This window comes from Anolis carolinensis, chromosome 5 (genome assembly GCF_035594765.1).
Source record: "Anolis carolinensis isolate JA03-04 chromosome 5, rAnoCar3.1.pri, whole genome shotgun sequence".
NCBI classification, from domain to species: Eukaryota; Metazoa; Chordata; class Lepidosauria; order Squamata; family Dactyloidae; genus Anolis; species Anolis carolinensis.
In genome coordinates, this window is record NC_085845.1 from 124,533,061 (window position 1) to 124,557,174 (window position 24,114).

A 24,114-nucleotide genomic window follows, 5' to 3' on the forward strand; every position below is an offset into this window, starting at 1 on the left:
AGATGTGGTCTTGTTAAATACATAACTTCACACTCCCTCGTATATTTCTAATTGTGATAGACATTTAACACCTCCACAGAACTCATGACTTCACATCCTCCTGGTTTATTAGGCTTTATTTGGCAGCTGGGTTTGTATAGTCTGTCCCAGATTATGTTTATAATACGCTATTCTCCAAGTTCTCAGAAGCATCTCTATTTCTGGTTATCAAGGGATATTTTTAAAAGCCACCAAGATACAACACACGGTTCCTTTTCTATTTACTCTTGAATATATTCAGGAGCATACTTCTCAATTTTGTTGGAAAGCTTGTTCAAAGACTGAAATGATACTGTAGGTTTAAAATAATACTGTTATTAAAAAGACAACTAACACTATTCCTTGCAGACACACAGCCACCAAAGTATCTGGTTTGGTTTATGTACTGCAGTTACATCACACATTTCCTTCAAGAAATGCAAGGTAAGATATCGGGTTCATCCCAAAAACTTTATCTTGACAGCTGTCTGTAAGTAAAGTTATGGCCAAGAGTGAATTTGTACACAGATTTTTGCAGTCTTATGGTGTATCTTCACCAGTGGTTCCCAATCTTTTTTTTTTTTTAACCAGGGACCACTCTGACCAAGGCCCATTTGACCAGGAACCATTCTCAAACATTAGTACCAAAAGGGTTACGAATCAGGTTTTGGTCAACTTTAGATTCGGTTTGGTTATTTGGGGTGCTGATTTAGAAAACTGCATTGGATAGACCACATCAACTCTAGTTTCTGATACAGAACAAATGCCATTCAGTAGTCGCTATCTGCTCGCTCAAAGAAAACCATATTTAATAATCTAGAGCTGATGTGGTCTATCCAATGCAATGGTCAGCTCTGCAGAAAGGAGCTGAAATAAAATAAAATAAAATAAAATAAAGAGCAAGGGGGTTCACGGACTAGATTTTCATTCTTGCAGACCACTGCTGGGCCACAGGTTGAGAATCATTTATCTACACTGTAGAATTAATGCAGTTCAACACCATTTAAAGTGCCATTTCACAAGGTCTTTAACCTTCTCTGTCAAAGGGTATTGGGGCCTCAGTAAACTACAAATGCCAGGATTTCATAGCATTGAGCCACAGTAATTAAAACTAGAATCAAACTGCATGAATTCTACAATGTAGATGCACCCCAAGACTGCTATTCTGCATACTTCACCACTTTGGCACCCAAAAGAACCATGTGAAATAGCTCGAGCAGCCTTGTTCATGTATATCAGCTACCAAGAATCTAATTTGGGAGGGGGTATGATATCCCAAGGGCTAAAAAGGGTAGAAGGCCAGAGAACTGCCGAGAAGCAACTTCTTTATAACATTCATAGTCTTATTTTAAATTGTGGCCCAAAAGCCACTCCCACATTACCCAAACCACCACAATCGGCATGAAAATGTTGCAATGTCATTAAATGCCTCTATAAACTCACAAGAATGGCAAAGTGGTAGAAATAAATCAAAAATTAAAATAAATCAAAACAAGTCACTTCCAGGTTTTGTTTTGTTTTTCAGAGAAAGGCAATGACAAATCACCTCTGACAATGAAAACCCTATGAAATTGACAAATCAGCAGGTGACTTGAAAGCACATACATCATAGGGTCCTTTCATGTTACAAAATTACAGATAACCCTCCACAGGGGAACAGAACCCCTATAAAAGTTAAAACCGCCAAAAAAAAATGTTCTCTAAAGGAAATTTCAGATTCACCAGTATGACTCTATGGTCAACTTCTGCTTGTCATTGGCAATAAAATTGCAACTGGCATCCTAGAGGAGTGGATCTCAACCTGGGATCCCCAGATGTTTTTGGCCTAAAACTTTCAGAAATCCCAGCCGGATTACCAGCTGTTAGGATTTCTGGGAGTTGAAGGCCAAAAACATCTGGGGACCCCAGGTTGAGAACCACTGTCCTAGAGATTCCTAGAGAGAACATTTTAAGAAAAACCATGAATAATCTTTATTAACTAGAGTGCCATATCGTGAGATGACAACTCCCATACTATGGCAGCTCCACTGGCTCCCGATCTGCTTCTGGGCTAAATACAAAGCACTGGTTGTTACCTATAAAGCCCTAAATGGTTCAGGTCCAGACTACTTGCTGAACCGCATTTCGTTTACAAACCGGCTCAAGCATTGCGATCCGCAGAGGGGGCCTTTCTCTTGGTCCCACCCATCTCAATCACGGCTGGTGAGAACGAGAGGGAGGGCCTTCTCTGTGATCGTTCCCTGCCTCTGGAACTCCTTCCCAAAAGAACTAAAAACTACCCCCAACCCTCTCCTCACCTTTAAAAAGCTGCTAAAAACACATCTATGCACTTTGGCATATGAAAAGGAGGAAGATTAATATGTCTTGACATATAACATCGTCTTGATATACTAAATCCTGTTTAGCTATTTGAATTGGCCACTATTTTATCTCTTGAAAAAGTTTTAGTGGCTTTAAATTTTACCTTATTTCAATTCATATTATGTAGTTATGTCTGTTAGGATTGTTTATTTATTTTTTGGTTTAATTTCTATTTGGTATTAAGTTTATAGTAATGGCTGTTCTATTTTCTGTGATGTAATTTGTTATATGTTTCTTTATTGGCACTGAATGTTTGTCATATGTGTTGGAAACCGCTTTGAGTCCCTCCGGGGAGATAGAGTGGTCTATAAATAATAATAATAATAATAATAATAATAATAATAATTCCTTGCAGACTGTGCATCGAAACTGACGAAACCATTGATCATATCCTCAGCTGCTGTAAGAAAATCGCACAGACAGACTACAAACAGAGGCACAACTATGTGGCCCAAATGATTCATTGGAACTTATGCCTCAAGTACCACCTTCCAGCAATAAAGAACTGGTAGGATCACAAACCTGCAAAAGTATTGGAAAATGAGCATGATACTGTGGGACTTCCGAATCCAGACTGACAAAGTTCTGGAACACAACACACCAGACATCACAGTTGTGGGGGGAAAAAAGGTTTGGATTATTGATGTTGCCATACCAGGTGATAGTCGCATTGACGAAAAACAACAGGAAAAACTCAGCCGCTATCAGGACCTCAAGATTGAACTTCAAAGACTCTGGCAGAAATCAGTGCAGGTGGTCCCGGTGGTGATCGGCACATTGGGTGCCATGCCAAAAGATCTCAGCCAGCATTTGGAAACAATAGACATTGACAAAATTACGATCTGACAACTGCAAAAGGCCACCCTGCTGGGATCTGCACGCATCATCTGAAAATATATCACACAGTCCTAGACACTTGGAAAGTGTTCGACTTGTGATTTTGTGATACGAAATCCAGCATATCTATCTTGTTTGCTGTGTCATACAATAAAATAATAATAATAATAATAATAATAATAATAATAATAATAATAATAATATCCCTGTCAAAAGAAACATCCTATGAAATCGTAAGACGGGGATGGGTACTTAGAATTGTTTTCTAGAAAGTTCTAGCACCTTGATAAAATACAAACCCCCGAAGTCTACAAGGTGTAGCCATGATAATTAAAGTGCAACCATTGTGTTCTAATTGTATAGTGTGAAAGGACCTCGAGTCTCTATGAGTTCCAGAACAAGCCAGGAGGAAAGGCTTGTGTGAAAGTTAAAAAACATATTGAAGTGATTTAAGAAGCTGTTTCTTCACACTTCAGACTTGAGAATTCCTATTTCTACTGCAATGGAGGAATAGCTTTAACAACCCAGCTGATGGAACTCAATTTCACACAATCACACCCATGTAACTGAAGAGTATTTCATTCCCTGGACAACATTTAGAGTGTTGCATACAAAATGTATTTGCCTAAAGCTCAACTGGATGTGTCACTTCTGATTATCAGAGTTATTTGAGCAGTAACCATGGCTCCCCATGCTTTTCATCTCTGCCCCTCCCTAGTGAGAAAGCAACTAGTATGCTAACATTAAGTATGCTTCTCAGTTTCCAAGCTTGATAAACTGGTATCTTACTTGCTGCTTTCTACTGCAGATTTTATGGAGTCATAAAATGAATACATTTGATTAGCAAGTCAAACAAATTCATGTTGCATACCAGCTACACAATTTCAGTCGTGGAGTTCATAATGAGGCCTCACATAAATAAGTATCCATAAATAGAATGGCAGGATGAGTAAAGGTCCTCTCATCCATCATCACCGACCATGCTGGCCAGTACTGATGGCAGCACCATCTGCAATCTCCACATGATTCCTATCCTAGAGGATTAAGTAGGTTTGCAATATGCATCTATGAAGTCGCTGGACAGCCCCCCCCCCCCTTAATGATAAGATGGCTAATGTCGTAGCATATCCCGTGTGCCCTTTGTATCCATGAATTATGCATCCATGGATTCAATCATCCATAACTTGAAAATATATTTTTTAAAATAAATAAAACTTGATTTTGGCATTTTGTATAAGGAACACCACTTTACTATGCTGTTGTATATAATGAGAATTGAGCATCAATAGAAGTTGGTATCCACAGAGGTCCAGGACCCAAATCACAGCAGATACCAAAGGCACAATATATAGAAGGTATCATCTTCAGAAGGCATGGGAAAAACTTTTTTGTCTTGGGGCTGCATTGTGGACCCAGTGAGGAGAGCTGAGCTGAGGGGGGGGGTAGTCGGGCACACACGGGGTGGGATGGGCCAGGAAGGGCCTGGGAGAGGGCAGGGCCACGAGGAGGTGGGTCATCCTCAGGTTGTCCTCCTGACATAAGGACAGGGCTGCTCACCCCATTCTTACACTGGGAGGAAAACTAGACATTATCATTATATTATTATTATTTCTATTCCAATTTCCTCCTGAATTGGGGCATGCAGTGATTACCTAAATCCTCCTCCCTCGATCTTCAGATCTTCGAGCTGTTCTCTCGGCATTATGCCGGGAGGAGGGTGAGACAGGCAACATCCAAGAGCACTCTGGCGAGATCTCAACCACTGTATTCCTTCCTCTAGCCATCCTTCCTCGAGCCATCGTCTTGTCTTCCAGGTGCCTTCTTGGCACCATCCTTATGCCAGGAGGAGGGCAAGACACGCTGGCTGAGAGCACTCCAGAGGGCTCTCAGCTCCTACATGCCTTCCTCCCCCATTCTTTCTGCATAATGATGCAGCAGGCCACTGCATCCTTATGCCGAGAGGACAGGGAAATTGAGGAGGGTCTGAGATAAGAGCCCAAGGGGACCATAAGGAAGGCTGAGCGAAGGAAGATAGAAGTTTTTGAACTCTGGTGCTGGAGGAAAATCCTGAGAGTGCCCTGGACTGCAAGAAGATCCAACCAGTCCATCCTCCAGGAAATAATGCCCGGCTGCTCACTGGAGGGAAGGATATTAGAGGCAAAGCTGAAGTATTTTGGCCACATCATGAGGAGACAGGAAAGCTTGGAAAAGATCACGATGCTGGGGAAAATGGAAGGAAAAAGGAAGAGAGGCCGACCAAGGTCGAGATGGATGAACGGTATCCTTCAAGTGACTGACTTGACCTTGAAGGAACTGGGGGCGGTGACGGCCGACAGGGAGCTCTGGTGTGGACTGGTCCATGAGGTCACGAAGAGTTGGAGACGACTAAACGACTGAGCAGCAACAATCTTAACTTATTGTACTTTGTATATTGCTTTTGGGCCTTTGCCCTGTGTTAGCCGCCCCGAGTCCCTGTGGGGAGATGGTGGCAGGATAGCAAAATAAATTATTATTATTATTATTATTATTATTATTATTATTATTATTATTATTATTATTACACATTGGCAGCTGGTCTTCTTTGAAAAAGGGATCAAACCTCAAGGACTAAAAGATCCTTAGCAATGGAAGAAACTTAATCATCTGAAAACAGGTTTTCCTAAACAAAAACAATACCATCACCAACTGTTACATTTTAGCATGTGTTTGGTTGGCAGTCCCTTGCACATATACTCTGATACACTGTTTCACACTACATGATTATAATGTTATAGTTCCACTTTAAGTGCCCTGGCTGTATCCTAGGAAATTCTGGGAGTTGCAATGTAAAGAGAGATCCTTAGAATTCCCAGCCAGAGAGCTCTATTGCCTCAACAAACTACAAAAGCAAATATTCCACCGAGCTTAGCCATGGCAATTAAAGGAGACTCATGGTGCTATAATTATGTGTAGTGTGAATTATGTATTTAGAATCATAGAGTTGGAAGAGACCTCATGGGCTATTCAGTCCAACCCCCTGCCAAGAAGCAAGAGAATTGCATTCAAAGCACCCCTGACAGATGGCCATCCAGCCTCTGTTCAAAAGCCTCCAAAGGAGGAGCCTCCACCACACTCCAGGGCCAAGAGTTCCACTGCTGAACAGCTCTCAAAGTTAGGAAATTCTTCCTAATGTTCAGATGGAAACTCCTTTCCTGTAGTTTGAAGCTGCTGTTCCACGTCCTAGTCTCCAGGGCAGCAGAAAACAAGCTTACTCCTTTCTCCCTATGACTTCGCCTCACATATTTGTACATGGCTATCATGTCTCCTCTCGGCCTTCTCTTCTGCAGGCTAAACATTCTCAGCTCTTTAAGCCGCTTGCAGCCAAAACCTTTTTTTTAAAGAAGATAACCAATGCCTTCCAGAGCTTTACAAAGTTACTTTTTGAACCCAAACCTCCATAATCCCCAACCACTATGGTCATTTGTGTTCAGGGAAATCTGAAGTACTACATGAGTAAAAATGTATATGTTTCTGCGGTTCTAACACCACCATTTCTTACCCACATCTCCCTATGAACTAAGGTAAAGAAAAGCAAGAGATTAAAACAGAACATATTAACATCAGCTCAAAACACATGAACTAGTTAACACACATAAGACTAATGCATTTCAAAACAATCAGCCCATACCCTAAAGTTCATAATTAAAAAATCCCAATTTAAAAATTACGTGGGTAGGCACACTTGTAGAAACTAATCTTTAAAGCTGTTTTAAATTCAGTCAGCATATTCAACTATTGAATCTCTTCTAGCAGGTCATTCCACAATCTGGGGCAGCTGGAGGAGAAGGTCCTCTGGGTGATAGTTGCCAAACTAGTCCTTGTTGACTGGAGCAAATGTTCCCCAGGGGATCTCACAGGGCAGATTATACAGGAGAAGGCAAACTGTAGATAACCTGGATTCAAACCATATAGGGCTTTTAAGTAAATGTCCCAGAGCAGGTCAAAAATCTTTATTAAATCTGCTGCACTGACTACAGCATCCCATCATCACATGTCAATATACTGTATATACTCGAGTATAAGCCTAGTTTTTCAGCCCTTTTTTAAGACTGAAAAAGCCCCCCATAGTTTATACTCGGGTGAGGGTCCTGGTTGGCTTATATTTGGGTCAGCTTATACTCGAGAATATATGGTACATTTATTATTTTTCTCTGTTATTATTGGTATTATTACCTTTATTATTTTTCTCTATTATTGTTGCTACTATTACATTTATTTTACTCTATTTTTATTATTATTAATGCACTTATTATTTCACTCTGATCTTATTATTATTATTCAATTTATTATTTTACTCTATTTATTACATGTATTATTTTCCTGTATTATTATTATTATTATTATTATTATTATTATTATTATTTTACTCTATTATTATTAAAAGGATGCATAAGCACATTTACATTGAAGAAGATGAGAATAATAATTTGATCAGAGTTGGACAGTCTTATCTTACATTTGAGCTTTATGTAAATATTCAAAAACAAAATATTCAAAAATATTCAAAAACTGGTGCATCAGTTAATGTACTTTTATTGGTATCTATTTTTATTTCTGAAATTTACCACCCTCGGCTTATACTGGAGTCAATGTTTTCCCAGTTTTTTTGTGGTAAAATTAGGTGCCTCGGCTTATATTCGGGTCGGCTTATACTCGAATATATACGGTACATCAATATGTACACACAACATATTATAGCCTTCTATGTTGACTAATTATGGGATTATCCTACGGAATGCTAGGACTTATAGGTTTTTTAAAATGAATTTAGAATTCTCTACCAGAGAGCTCTGTGATTCACCAAACTAGAAATCCCAGGAATCTGTAGGATGAAGTCATGGTCTTTTCTGTCCTACTGACTTGTAAATATGACTTGCTACAAGAGAAAGCCAAGCAACAGCTTCTTCGGCTGATTTTCAGAGAAAATAGCAGCCCAAAGATGGTTCATTTCCCTCCCCCTTCACAACTGCAATCCTTGTACGCAAAGCTTTAAAAACAGTGGGCCTTTGATAAGGAGAAGATATCCTCCCATGACAAATAACCCACAAGAATGATCAGTTCCCGCAAGATGAACAGTGGGCAGCATTTCGCAAGTAACAGCACGCTAAGAATCCTGCAATGACAGAAGATCAGAAGGCTTTCCAGTGACTTCCAGACGTGCACGGGGGCATGACATCTAGTAGCCTTTAAGGGGGACTATATATCTAAGGAAAAGTCAGCGAAACTAGTCCCCAAAGAGGAACAAATATGAGGTTATGAAGACAGTTCTTGGTGAATAAGTAACAAGTCAGATTCAGAGTGAAGTGGAGGTTGGAAAGCAATTGCTTAACTGCTACAACAGAAATTCACACCTTGTACTCTCTGAAAGCCTCCAATCCTCCCACATGTATGGGCCTGTCCTTTCATCACAATTGCTTACAGGTAAAACGCTTTCAAGAATCACCTTTTGTTCTACCTTTTCATCTGCTTTTTTAATGTTCCAGTTTCCTCTCCTCCAACTTTTCCCCTAATTTTCAACTTACTTCTAACATTACAAATTGTATAAAGCCAGCCCTCTGTATCCACATATTTTGCATCCACAAATTCAACTATAAATGGTTTCAAAACCCACATCCTCCCCCTCCAAAAGAAAATGCCATTTTTATTAGGAACACCATTTTACTACACCATTGCATATACAGTTCTCTACATCAGGATTATATTATCGTAACCCTGGTGCATGTTTAGGCATGGGCAAACTTCAGCCCTCCAGGTGTTTTGGGCTTCGACTCCCACAATTCCTAACAGCTGGTAAGCTGGTTGGGATTTCTGGGAGTTCAAGTCCAAAACACCTGGAGAGCCAAAGTTTGCCCATGCCTGCTCAACATGCACCAAGGCTATGAGCATAGGATCATTGTGAAAGTGAAAACCAAGAATAAACTTACTTTTTAAATCTGAGACTAACATTTATCTGGGAGTTTCCAGGTCTTCTAGCACATTGTCCGCTAGAAGATGACCATAAAAATCAAATTGGATGACCTAGGTCCCACCTACACTAGACTTTTAATGCAATGTCAAACAAATATTGAAGAACTTGGTTTTGCTGTATAGATTACACAGAAAATACTGAAACATTTAAAGGCCCAGATGGTGATTACACAAATCACTGAGGCATACTAAGGGCTTTCTTTTATGTACTTTTGTAGGAGTCTGTTGTTTGTAGTTAGAAAGTAGTTTCAAACTGCATTAAATGGCCATGTAGATGGACTCTAGAGATACCTAGAGAAGTGTTCTCTCTACAAAACTCTACGTCTGTAGTTTTCAACCTGTGGGTCTCCAAGTGTTTTGGCCTGCAACTCCCAGAAATCCCAGCCAGTATATCAGCTGTTAGGATTTCTGGGAGTTGAAAGCCAAAACATCTGGGGACCCACAGCTTGAGAACCACTATTTTAGGTCCTGAAGAAGGTTGACCACTAAGGGCTCTTCCACAGAGCCCTATATCCCAGAATATCAAGTCAGAAAATCCCACATTATCTGAGTATGGACTCAGATAACCCAGTTCAAAGAAGATATTGTGGGATTTTCTGCCTTGATATTCTGGGATATAGGACTGTGTGGAAGGGCCCTAAGGCCCCTTCCAGACAGCTGAATAAAATCCCACATTATCTACTTTTAAATGGAATATATGTCAGTATAGACTCAGGGGTCTTCCATACAGGCCCTAAATTACAGAATCTGATCCCAAATCTTCTGATTTAAACTGGATTATATGAGTCTGCACTGCCAGATAATCTAGAATAAACAGAACACATGAGATTAGATCCTGGGATATAGGGCCTGTCTGGAAGGGCCGTCAGATAACCCAGTTCAAAACAGATATTGTGGGATTTTCTGCCTTGATATTCTGGGTTATATGGTTGTGTGGAAGGGCCCTGAGTCCTGTTGGAGACTGTGCTCCTCCAGATGTTTTGGAAACCAGCTCCCACAATTTCTAACAGCTGGTAAACTGTCTGGGATTTCTGGAAGCTGAAGTCCAAAACATCTGGAGGAGCGCAGTTTGAGAAACACTGACCTAGAGATTCCTAGAAAGAACATTTAAAATCAAATTTGAGAATAATCAAATCTGCAGAAATCAAAACCACAAATGTGAAGGGATGACTGAAATTGGGCATCCTGAGCATCCATGGATTTTTATATTAACAGAGAAGCCAAATCCCAGTGGATCCCAAGGGCTCATTCTACAAAAAGCAAAAGTGGAATAAAGTGGGCATAACCTTGGTCTCCCAGTAGGATCAGGCAAAAGCAAATGGCTACAGCCTCCCAGCTTGTCTGTTTCTCCACATTCATAATTTTTGCCATCATAACCATCTTGCTTGATCACACATGTCCCTATTCTCACCTATGAAAGGTTAGAGGACTCTAGGTAAATAGACTCTGAAATCGCTCAGGAAAACAACAACAACAATTTATTTACAGTAGAGTCTCACTTATCCAACGTTCTGGATTATCCAACGCATTTTGTAGTCAATGTTTTCAATACATCGTGATATTTTGGTGCTAAATTCATAAATACAGTAATTACTACATAGCATTACTGTGTATTGAACTACCTTTTCTGTCAAATTTGTTGTAAAACATGATGTTTTGGTGCTTAATTTGTAAAATCATAACCTATTGGATGTTTAATAGGCTTTTCCTTAAGCCCTCTTTATTATCCAACATATTCGCTTATCCAATGTTCTGCCGGCCCATTTATGTTGGATAAGTAAGACTCTACTGTATTTATTTATAACCCACCCTCCATCCCCAAAGTGACTGTTAAATTTTTTCCAGCATTTAGAGAAATAATTTTAAAAGTACAACTTTCAAAGATTAGGCCAATAATAGGAGATTTGGAAAGTCGTGATCCCCAACAGAAACTATTAGGGTTGGGCTCAAATCCTGTTTCAGCTGCTTCATTTGTGGTTTTGTACCGTTTCATCCATTTGGATTGGGTGGAACGGTACAATCCCAGGGGAACAAAAGAAACAGTGAAATGAATTTTTAAAAACGGTAGCTGTTTGGTCGGCTGATTTTTGTCACTTGGCTGGGCCTTCAGCCAAGCGCCGGGTGCTCGATGCTCATAGGCTCTGCCAACCGAGCCTACGAGCATCAAGCACTCAATGGCTTACAATTCGAGCACCGAACACTCAGTGCTCATAGATCCAGCTCGCAGAGCCTACAAGCATCGAGAGCTCGGCGCTCTCCTGTAAGCCCTACAAGCTGGGCCTACAAGTATCGAGCGCTTGGTACTCATTTGTAGGCCCTGGCTGCCAGGCCTACCGTTGAGCACTCAACTGTAGGCCCTGCAAGCTCAGCCTACAAGCCATTGAGCATTCACTGAAGGCCTGAAAAATTGTTGTTATCTTTTAGATGGAAAAGCCCATTTGTGTAGACACCCATTTTTGTCAGCAGTGAACGGAAATGGGGCCATACAAATGGAAGAAACAGAAACGGTAAGTAATTTCAAACACATGCACAACCTTAGTATAACCATCCCAGTCCCAGTCTATTCTTACGTCATACATGGCATGACTGAACTCTTGCACCATAAGCAGATAAAGAGGCTGAGCCATAAGGAAGACTAGAAGAAATTGAGTAATGAAGAAAAGTCCTTATTAACTAAAGAGAGCAGAGCTGTTCTCAGCATTCAGGTGTACAGAGAGTGACAAGAAAGAGCCAAGCCGCAAGCCCAAACTTGCAATTCTCACCTCTTGCCTCTTCAGAAAAATGGCAAATATCCACCAATAATAAGGGTTGCCACCTTATTGAAATCGCCCTGCTGCTCTTGTAACATTTCTCAAAACAGATTTTATAAGCAGGACTTTTCCTGAACAGATGAATAATAAACAGGAAGCACAGTGTGAAAGGGCAACCCGGTGAAGACCGTCTGGTTTTCCAATACCACTGGAAACATTTATGAAAACTATCAATGACCTTAGGCAAACTCTTATCTCTGGCCTGCCTCCAATCTGGAGATAAAAAAGCCAACCTTTCAAGGTTCTTGTAACAATTCCTGATAGACAAAGCCTCTCTGGCTCGAAAATGGGAAAACAAACCCATCTTTCAGGATTGTCTAACAATTACTATTAGAGCCCCTCTGCCTCTAACAGGAATATAAACCTCCCTTTTAGGATTGTTATAACATGATAGACGGGTTCTCTATGCCTCTAAAGTGGGAACGCAAACCTATCTTTCAGGATTGCTGTACCATATACAGATGGATGGGACCTTCCTGTCTCTCAAATGCGGAAAGAAATTTACCTTTCACGATCATCGAACCATTACTCTAAGACCATCTTGGCCTCTTAAAATAGGAATATAGATCTCCCTTTTAGGATCATGATAACATTACTGGTAGACAGGGCCTCTCTGCCTCTAAAATAGGAAGATAAACTTTCCTATCAGGGTTGTTGTAATAATTACTGATAGGCAAGGCCTTTCTGCTTCTAAAATGAAAATATAAACTGACTTTTCAGAGTGTTTCGCCCACATCTATGGCAGGCATCCTTCAAGGCTGTGAGGTGTTGGAAACTACGCAAGTGAGGTTTATATATCTGTGGAATATTCAGGGTGGAATAAACAACTCTTGTCTGCCTGAGGCAAGTGTTAATGTTGCAATTGGCCAGCTTGATTAGCATTGAATAGCCGGCAGCTTCAAAGCCTGGCTGTTTCCTGCCTGGGGGAACCCTTTAACAACTACAGCAGAGTCTCACTTATCCAACATAAACAGGCCGGCAGAACGTTGGATAAGTGAAAATGTTGGATAATAAGGAGGGATTAAGGAAAAGCCTATTAAACATTAAATTACATTATGATTTTACAAATTAAGCACCAAAATATCGTGTTTTAAATCAAATCGACAGAAAAAGCAGTTCCATACATGGTAACATGATGTAGTAATTACTGTATTTACAAATTTTGCAGCAAAATATCACCATGTATTGAAAACATTGACTACAAAAATATTGACTACTAAAAGGCCGACTGTGTTGGATAATACAAAACATTGGATAAGTGGAGGTTGGATAAGTGAGACTCTATTGTATTTATAATAGTGAGGAAGTAAAACCACTTTAAAATATCTTAAATACACTGACAGGTTAAAAGCAAAACACTACTTAAACCCCCAATTTCAACTAAATATTATTGGAAACATATAGTATTGCTTAGATGAAATGAAATCACAACAGAAGTTGTTTTTTCCTGTTTCCTCCCTTTGAACATCAATAGAAGCCTTGGCTAACAAACAACAATACAAGGCCTACATCGCTATGTACTCCACTCTCACTGGAAATAGAACTTATACCTTGAAATAGAACTTATATCTAAATTACCATACACCAGTCACCATACATACTGGACTTGTGTCTTTCTATCCATTAAATGCTAATGAAAATTGTAACTTTCCTTGTACATGGAGATCATGAATAAGAATTGTTTCACTGTTATGAAACTGTTTCACTAAAGAAAAGAAAAACAACTTCCTTTTCGGATTGCTGTGAGTTTTCCGGGCAGTATGGCCATATTCCAGAAGCATTCTCTCCTGACATTTTTCTCTTCTTCAGACTATAACAGTTGTTACCAGTGAGAGTCAGCCCTATGGGTTGCTGTGAGTTTTATTGGGCTGTATGGCCATGTTCCAGAAGCATTCTCTCCTGATGTTTCACCCACATCTATGGCAGGCATCCTCAGAGGTTGTGAGGTCTGTTAGAAACTAGACAAGTGAAAGGCACTGCAGACTATTTCAACCAGAGAAGTCAGCCATAGCAGAGGATGAACCAACCTGGACACAGCATATGATTTGAGAACACAGAAATGCTGGACTACTCTAACAGCCACCATGTCAGATGACACAGAGAAGCCATTGAAAGCCACAAGCATGTGGACAATTTCAACAAAAAGGAGAAAACCATGAACATAAACAAAATCAGGCTATCAGGATTTAAAAACTCTAAAAACAGGGCAGTAAATAAAGAACAACACTCAAAAAACGAAAATTCCAGACAGGGAACAATCAGTGCAAGCTAACACCTCCCAAAAAGGGATTCCTCCAGTGAGGAAGCAGCCAGGCTTTGAAGCCACAAGGCTTTTCAATGCAAATCAAGGAGACCAATTGCAACATTCACACTTGCTTCAAACAGACAAGAATTCTATCTCCCACCCTGGACATTACACAAATATATAAACCCCACTTGCCTAGTTTCCAACAGACCTCACATCTTCTGAAGATTCCTGTAATAGATGTGGGTGAAATGCCAGGAGAGAATGCTTCTGGAACATGGCCATACAGCCCGGAAACCTCACAGCAATCCTGTGTTGAATGGGTTGAGATTTGAGGAAATATTCATTGAAAAACTATTGCAAAATGTGCTGCAGGATGCCCCGCAAAAACACTGTTTGTACAGTTTAATAGACTTGTTCCATGTTTATATGGCAGAACCAATTAGGTAAGGTAAAGGTAAAAGTTTCCCCTGAAGTTAAGTCCAGTCGTGTCCGATTCTGCGGGTTGGTGCTCATCTCAATTTCTAGGCCGAAGAGACGGCATTGTCCGTAGACACCTCCAAGGTCATGTGGCCGGCATGACTGCATGGAGGGCCGTTACCTTCCCCGCCAGAGCGGTACCTATTGATCTACTCACATTTGCATGTTTTGGAACTGCTAGGTTGGCCAAAGCTGGGGCTAAAATCGGGCGCTCATTCCGCTCCTCGGATTCAAACCTGCGACCTTTTGGTCTGCAAGTTCAGCAGCTCAACGCTTTAACACACTGCACCACTGGGGGCCCTCAGCAGAACCAATTAGGAAATGAGATTTATCACCCAGGAACAAAATTCATTTTACACAGGCCTCTTCCACACATCTGAATAAAATCCCACATTTTCTGCTTTGAACTGGAATATATGGCAGTGTGGACTCGGATAACCCAGTTCAAAGCAGATATTGTGGGATTTTCTGCCTTAATATCCTGGGTTATATGGCTGTGTGGAAGGGCCCATAGTGTTATTAAAATACAGTAGAGTCTCGCTTATCCAACATAAACGGGCCGCCAGAACGTTGGATATGCGAAAATGTTGGATAATAAGGAGGGATTAAGGAAAAGCCTATTAAACGTCAAATTACATTATGATTTTAGAAATTAAGCACCAAAACATGTTTTACAACAAATCAACACAAAAAGCAGTTCAATACATAGTAAAGTTATGCAGTAATTGCTGTATTTTTATCAATTTAGCACCAAAACATCGCAATGTATTGAAAACATTGACTACAAAAACATTGACTACAAAAAAAATGACTACAAATAAAGATAGAATTGCTGCCTAGAGAAACAGCTGTGGATCTGGGCGGGAGGCAGACTGTGTTGGATAATACAGAACGTTGGATAAGCGAGGGTTGGATAAGCGAGACTTTACTGTAGTTTTTTTTCCCCTGGGGAAGGTGGATGGCAAGAATAAACAGAAATATTGAAATGAAAACCTAAAGAAGACATCTAAAATACAGTGGGAGTCTTAAATACATATAAACCTCCTCCTATTGATCTGCAACCCAAAAGCACAGATTGGACATCATTCTTCAGCCTAGCCTTATAGGAAATCCCAACTATTCAAGGATCTGCTTGCTGCCACTCAGAGCGCAACCACACAATAGAACCAATACAGATTGAAACCACTTTCACTGCCATGGCTCCATGATATGAATCATGCCAAATGGGTGCCTCGCCAAACTACTGTATGACAAGAAGCATGGAGAAAAGAAGCAAGAGAAGAAGCAAGAAGAAAAGAAGAAAGTATAAAAGCTGTAAAGTCAACCAAAAGAAAGGAGGAAACTATTAAAAATAAACAAAATCTGGCTACCGGAATTTTAAAAACTTTAAAATCAGGACAATAAATAAAGAGCACTCTGTAAATAGAGGAATTCCAGACTTGAGTCAATCAGGACCAGCTAACACCACCTAATAAAGCATTCCCCTTGGCAGTGAGCAGCCAGATCTTGAAGGCTATTCAATTCTATTCAAAGTGGCCTATTGAAACATTCATACCTGCCTCAAGCAGACAAGAGTTCTTTCTCAAAACCTGAACATAACACAGATATAGTTTTCAACAGAGCTCACAACTTCTGAGGATGCCTGCCATAGATGAAGGCGAAACGTCAGGAGAGAATGCTTCCGGAACATGGCCATACAGGCCGGAAAACTCACAGTAACTCAAGCAAAGGAGCCTCTCCTTCCTTCCTTCCCACCCTCCCTTTCTCCGTTTGAGAGAAGCAGCCAGACAGACAAGAGAGTTCTAAGGCGCAACAAGAACTTTTCAGAAACTTTGCGAAAAGTTTTCTCCTTTTTCAAAACTTACCTCTCGCCTTGAGAAGAATGAAAGGCTGCAGATCACGCAGGGGAGGGAGGGAGGGAAGGAAAGAGGATAACAGCCTCCGCTTCCTCCGTCTTTTACTTTCCTTTTCTCCTTCCTTCCTTCCTTCCTTCCTTCCTTCCTTCCTTCTCTCCCTCCCAGCTTGTTTCTGATTCGCTTACGTCGGGTTACCTGTACAGCGGGGAAAGGAGAGAAGCTCACCTGAGTCCACTAGCCTTTCTTGGTAATCACAGAGGGAGGTGCTGAGGCTTGCTGGGTTCCTGCGCCTTTAAGAGCAGTTTCCTAGGCAGCCATTCAATAGGTTGAGATTTGTTTGTAGTTTTTTTTCCCCTTTGTAAGCCAGAAGTTCGTCCTGCCTGCGTGTTGAGATGTTTTAAAGAGCTCCTGCGCCTTTAAGGGCTCCTTGCTAAGCAGCCATTCATTAGATAAAGTTTGTTTTCTTTGGGCAGCAGAGGAAGGGAAGCCAGAATCTTGGGACCCTTCTAGGCCGTTTCCACACAGGTGTATGAAATCCACACTAAACTGGATTATATGGAAGTATGGAAGTTCAAAGCAGATTTTGTGGATTTCCTGCCTTGATATTCTGAGTTATAGGGCTGGATGGAAGGGCCCTTAGTAAAGGTAAAGGTTTTTCCCCCTGACGTTAAGTCCAGTCGTGCCCGACTCTGAGGGTTGGTGCTCATCTCCATTTCTAAGCCGAAGAGCCGGCGTTGTCCGTAGACACCTCCAAGGTCATGTGGCCGGCATGACTGCATGGAGCGCCGTTACCTTTCCGCCGGAGCGGTATCTATTGATCTACTCACATTGGCATGTTTTCGAACTGCTAGGTTGGCAGGAGCTGGGGCTAACAGCGGGCGCTCATTCCACTCCCAGGATTTGAACCCGGGACCTTTTGGTCTATAAGTTCAGCAGCTCAGCGCTTTAACACACTGTGTCACCACGGGCCCCATGGAAGGGCCCTTACACTGCCCTATATCCCGGGATCTGATCCCAGATTATCTGGCAGTGTATGCTGAATGCCCTTCCAGTCAGGCCCTATATTCTAGGATCTGATCACAGGTTTTCTGTTTATCCCAGATTATTTGGCAGTTTAATCATCCAGTTTAATGAAGAAAACCTGGGATCAGACCCAGGGATAGAGGGCCTGTCTGGAAGGGCCCACAGGCTGGATCTGTTGTTTATTCATTTGGTCGCTTCCAACTCTTTGTGACCTCTCCCTATCAGCCATTGCCACCTCCAGCTCCTTCAAGGTCAAGACAGTCACTTCAAGGATAACATCCATCAATCTTGCCCTTGGTTGGCCCTTCTTATATTTTCCTTCCATTTTCCCCAGCATCATGATCTTCTCCAAGCTTTTCTGTCTTCTCATGATGTTGCCAAAGTACTTCATCTTTGCCTCTATTATCCTTCCCTCCAGCGAGCAGTCGGGTATTTCCTGGAGGACGGACTAGTTGGATCTTCTTGCGGTCCAAGGCGCTCTCAGAAATTTCCTCCAACATCACAGTTCAAAAGTGTCTATCATCCTTCGTTCAGCCTTCCTTATGGTCCAGCTCTCACATCCATAGGTTACTACGGGGAATACCATTGCTTTAACTGTGTGGACCTTTGCTGCCAGTGTGATGTCTCTACTCTTCACTATTTTCTTGAGATTGGTCATTCTCTCCTCCCAAAAAGAAGGCATCTTCTGATTTCCTGGCTGCAGTCTGAGTCTGCAGCAATCTTTGCACCTAGGAAATACAAAGTCTGCTGACTTCCAAAAAATGAAGGAATTACTGAGCGGCATTCCATGGACGCCGATATTAAAAAACAAGGGAGTTAAGGATGGATGGGAGTTTTTCAAAAGTGAAATACTCAAGGCGCAAATGCAAACAATGCCAACAAAGAAGAAAAATAAGACAAGTGCAAAGAAGCCAGAATGGATGTCCAAAGAACTTCTAACCGAGCTAAAGCTCAAAAGTGACATGCACAAGAAGTGGAAAAGGGGAGAAATCACCAAAGAAGAATTCAAACGTATAGCCAACACCTGTAGGGAAAAGGTTCGCAAGGCTAAAGCGCAAAATGAGCTCAGGCTTGCCAGGGACATAAAAAACAACAAAAAAGGCTTTTTTGCTTACGTTGGTAGAAAAAGGAAGAAAAAGGAGGCGATAGGGCCATTGCAAGGAGAAGATGGGGTGATGGCGACAGGGGACAGGGAAAAGGCAGAACTACTTAATGCCTTCTTTGCCTCAGTCTTCTCACAAAAAGAAAGCCATCTTCAACCTCAGAAACATGGAATGGATGAAGGATTGGGGGAAATCCAACCCCAAATAGGGAAACAAGTTGTCCAGGAACACCTGGCCACTCTAAACGAATTCAAGTCCCCAGGGCCAGATCAGCTACATCCAAGAGTACTGAAGGAACTACCGGAAGTTATTTCAGAACCACTGGCAATTATCTTCGAGAGTTCTTGGAGAACGGGAGAAGTCCCAGCAGATTGGAGGAGGGCGAATGTGGTCCCTATCTTCAAGAAGGGAAAAAAGAACGACCCAAACAATTACCGTCCGGTCAGTCTCACATCAATACCAGGCAAAATTCTGGAAAAGATCATTAAGGAAGTGGTCTGCGAACACTTAGAAACAAATGCGGTCATTGCTAATAGTCAACACGGATTTACCAAAAACAAGTCATGCCAGACTAATCTGATCTCTTTTTTCGATAGAGTTACGAGTTGGGTCGATACAGGGAATGCTGTGGATGTAGCCTACCTGGATTTCAGTAAGGCCTTCGACAAAGTCCCCCACGACCTTCTGGCAAACAAACTAGTAAAATGTGGGTTAGACAAAACTACGGTTAGGTGGATCTGTAATTGGCTAAGCGAACGAACCCAAAGGGTGCTCACCAATGCGTCGTCTTCATCATGGAAAGAAGTGACAAGTGGAGTGCCGCAGGGCTCCGTCCTGGGCCCGGTTCTGTTCAACATCTTTATTAACGACTTAGACGAAGGGTTAGAAGGCACGATCATCAAGTTTGCAGACGACACAAAACTGGGAGGGATAGCTAACACTCCAGAAGACAGGAGCAGAATTCAAAACGATCTTGACAGACTAGAGAGATGGGCCAAAACTAACAAAATGAAGTTCAACAGGGACAAATGCAAGATACTTCACTTCGGCAGAAAAAATGGAAATCAAAGATACAGAATGGGGGACGCCTGGCTTGACAGCAGTGTGTGCGAAAAAGACCTTGGAGTCCTCGTGGACAACAAGTTAAACATGAGCCAACAATGTGATGCGGCTGCTAAAAAAGCCAATGGGATTCTGGCCTGCATCAATAGGGGAATAGCGTCTAGATCCAGGGAAGTTATGCTCCCCCTCTATTCTGCCTTGGTCAGACCACACCTGGAATACTGTGTCCAATTTTGGGCACCACAGTTGAAGGGAGATGTTGACAAGCTGGAAAGCGTCCAGAGGAGGGCGACTAAAATGATTAAGGGTCTGGAGAACAAGCCCTATGAGGAGCGGCTTAAAGAGCTGGGCATGTTTAGCCTGCAGAAGAGAAGGCTGAGAGGAGACATGATAGCCATGTACAAATACGTGAAGGGAAGTCATAGGGAGCAGGGAGCAAGATTGTTTTCTGCTGCCCTGCAGACTAGGACACGGAACAATGGCTTCAAACTACAGGAAAGGAGATTCCACCTGAACATCAGGAAGAACTTCCTCACTGTGAGGGCTGTTCGACAGTGGAACTCTCTCCCCGGGGCCATGGTGGAGGCTCCTTCTTTGGAGGCTTTTAAGCAGAGGCTGGATGGCCATCTGTCGGGGGTGCTTTGAATGCGATTTCCTGCTTCTTAGCAGGGGGTTGGACTGGATGGCCCATGTGGTCTCTTCCAACTCTACTATTCTATGATTCTATGATTCTACTGCCTCCGTATTTTCTCCCTCTATTTGCCAGTTATCAATCAGTCTGGTTGCCATAATCTTGGTTTTCTTGATGTTTGACTGCAGCCCAGCTTTTGCACTTTCTTCTTTCACCTTGGTAATATGGCTCCTCAGCCTGAAAGCTCCTTGCATTCAGCCATCAAAATAGTATCATCTGCATATCAAAGGTTGCTAATGTTTTTACCAGCAATTTTAACTCCAGCCTTGGATTTGTCAAGCCCTGCACATCGCATGCATACAAGTTGAATAGGTAGGGTGAGAGTATACAGCCCTGCCGTACTCCTTTCCCAATCTTGAACCGGTCTGTTATTCCATGGTCTGTTCTTACTGTTGCTATTTGGTCTGCCAGGAGACAGACGAGGTGACTTGGTATCTGCAGTGCATACCACCAAAAACATGCCACAGTTTGTTATGGTCCACGCAGTTTCTACTCTAGAGGAGAGGCGCTCGGCTGCAGCCAAGTGTGCACGTTTTCTGGACCTGTACGACACACAAGCATTCTCTTTCCGAGGCAAATTCTCATTCTTACTCTAGAGGAGGTAGTCAGCTGTAGGCAGGCGCCAGAGGCGGCCCAACCATATGGTTAGCTAGGCACTTGCCTGTGGCACCATCATCCCGAAGGCACCATCGTCCTGGGAGGAGGGCGCCACCCGCCGCCTCCTTCTCCTTCGGGCCTTCCGGCGCCAGCTAGGCCTTCCAATGTCAGCCCTGGGCCTTCCGGCACCACCTAGGCCTCTCAGTGCCCACACTCGGCCTCTCGGTGCCCGCGCTAGCCCTCTCGGTGCCCGCGCTAAGCCTTCCTGCCAGAGTGGACCCGCCTTCGCACCACGTGGGCCCACCTTTGGGGCCTTCAGAGATTGTGAGGTCTGTGAGAACTTGGAAGCTAGGTAAGTGGGGTTTATATATCTGTAGAAGGTCCAGGGTGAGAGAAAGAACTCTTCTTTAAAGCAGGTGAACATTGAAGAATGTTGTAATTAATCATCTTGATTAGCATTTAATAGGCCTGGCTTCTTCTTGCCTGGAAGAATCTTTTTTTGGAATGTGTTACCTGTCCATGATTGTTTACTGTCTGGATTTCTCCTGTTTTCAGAGTGTTGTTCTTTATTTATTCTCCTGATTTTAGAGTTTTTTTTAAATACTGGGTTAAGTCTGCCCTATATCTCTGTTCAATGTTTGTTGCTAAATTCACAAATATAGTAATTCCTAAATAACATTACCATGTATTGAACTGCTTTTTCTGATGATTTGTTGTAAAACACGATGTTTTGGTGCTTAATTTCTAAAATCTTAATGTAATTTGATGTTTAATAGGTTTTTCCTTAATCCCTCCTTATTTTCGCTTATCCAATGCTTTTATTTTTTTACTGATTGGTTTGGGGAGGAGGGCACCAAAATTCTGTTTGCCTACTCTTGAAAATTACCTAGGGCCACACATTTTCTGGACCTGCACACCACACACACTCTTTCCAAGGCAAGGAGGCAACAGGCAAGTTCACATTCTTACTATAGATGAGGTGCTCGGCTGCAGGCAGGCACACATTTTCTGGGCCTGCACACAACATACACATACATTCTCTTTCCAGGGCAAGGAAGCAAGTTCTCATTCTTACTTTAGAGGAGGTGCTCAGCTGCAGGCAAGCACGTGCGCTTTCTGGGCCTCATGCAACACACACACGCTTTCCAACTCAAAGAGGCATGGAGCGCCACATGATCACAAAAAGCAGGCGAGGATCAGCTCCCACTTGCTTTCATGTCAAGCTGATTTTCATACAGAGAGGAGCCTTCCTGTTATGTGCTCCCAAAGTAATGAAAGAACAGATAAAACAAAGGAAAATGGTTTTGTGCACAACTCTGTTTGCCACCCCATGTTATGAGTAATTTGACAGTTAAAACACTGTTGTATTTTATTGAACACTTGTACACACTTGGGATGCAAACTGCTTGACATAGGGAGCAGCAACACTGTAGAATTAATGTGCTTTGACACCACTTTACCCGACATGGCTTCGTGCTAGAGAATCCTGGGAGTTTGGTCTGGGACCAATACTATTTCACAGATAAGGCTAAAGACCTTATGAAACTATAGCCCCTGTGATTCCATAGCAGTAAGCCTAGGAATGGGCAAACTTTGGCCCTCCAGGTGTTTTGGACATCAACTCCCACAATTATTGAAGTCGAAATTCAAAACACCTGGAGGGCCGAAGTTTGCCCATGCCTGATTTAGCCTGACAGTTATAGTGATGCCAAACTACATTAATTCTATAGTGTAGATGCACTCTCATGCCCCTTCTATGCTGCCAGATAAAATCCAGATTATCTTTGAACTAGATTATATAGCAGTGTAGACTCATATAATGCAGTTCAAAGCAGATAAAATGGATTATCTGATTTGGTAATCTGGATTATATGGCAGTGTAGAAGAGGCCACAGTCTCCAAGGCTTAACTGTTTTGTTGATGCAACTGTATATTTGCTTCTTTTCCTCCCAGACATTGTAGCTACATGTAGCTGCCCTATATCCACTTTCTGAGCAGAAGCAAGTAGGCAAAATGTATTCCTTATCCTATCTCCCCAAGTAAGTGAGAAGGAATAATCTCCTCATTTTATTTTGATTGAGGAACATTCCCTTAGATGTCTATCTTAATTTTCAAGCAGGATGGTTCGGCGTGTCTGTGTTTGAATTGCAAGCTGTGAGCAACAACGATGATGATCATTTATTTATAGGGTACATCAGTGTACATGGCAATTTACAAGTAAAAACAACAGAAGCAGCCAATCCTGCAAATCTAATATGTAGAAGCACACAAGGGAAGGAGTAATGCAAATATAAAACTATACCACTGGCATAAAAGAAATTATTCAGAAAAAAATTCAATATAAAATATAACAAACTGATACAAGATGATAAAGTAATATTAAAAATAATATTAAACCAACACTCTCAGAACTTTGGAAAACAAGAAAGCTTTCAGTTGAGATTTTAAAATATTGATGGAAGAAGCAGTCCAAAAATGTTCAGGGAAAGAGTTCCAGAAATATGAAGCAGCAAGTGAAAAGAAACACAGCTCAGAGGAAAAGAGGAAATGACTGCTTGAATGAGATACTAAACCAGAGGAGCTAGGTTGTGTAGGACCTGGAAAACTGAAAAAAAAACTAGTGGTTCCTAAAGACAACTAGGCAATGAAGAGTTAGAAATGGAGTAACATGATCAAAAGGATGAGCCAGAAAGATAACATTAGTAGCAGAATAGTGAATGGAAACTAGAGGGCTCAGATGACATAAAACCAGTCAAAAGATAATTATAGTAATCAGAGGGGAAACTAACCAAGGCATGAATTAATTTTTTTGTAGAGGAATGCCCCTTCCACACAACTGAGTAAAATTACACATTTTCTGCTTTGAACTGGGATATATGACAGTGTGGACTCAGATAACCCAGTTCAAAACAGATATTGTGGGATTTTCTACATGAATATTCTGAGTTATATGGCTGTGTGGAAGGGCCCGAAGTAGATAGAAAAATGTTCTGATTTTGGCAGTATTACTTATCACTGCTACAGC

At 41.7% G+C, this 24,114-nt stretch overlaps 1 protein-coding gene across 5 annotated transcripts in view; it reads right to left on the reverse strand.

Moving 5' to 3' along the window:
• arap2 (ArfGAP with RhoGAP domain, ankyrin repeat and PH domain 2) overlaps positions 1-16,973 on the reverse strand; it is a 198,185-nt gene extending 181,212 nt beyond the window's left edge. For 2 of the 5 annotated variants that reach the window (XM_062982215.1, XM_062982212.1), the window contains exon 1: positions 16,623-16,814. The gene's annotated coding sequence lies outside the window, so the exon portion shown is untranslated. Of the gene's footprint in view, positions 1-16,622; positions 16,816-16,838 lie in introns of those variants that run through there. The other 3 variants (XM_062982213.1, XM_062982216.1, XM_062982214.1) reach the window with 3 other exon arrangements.
• Positions 16,974-24,114: the final 7,141 nt, after the last annotated feature.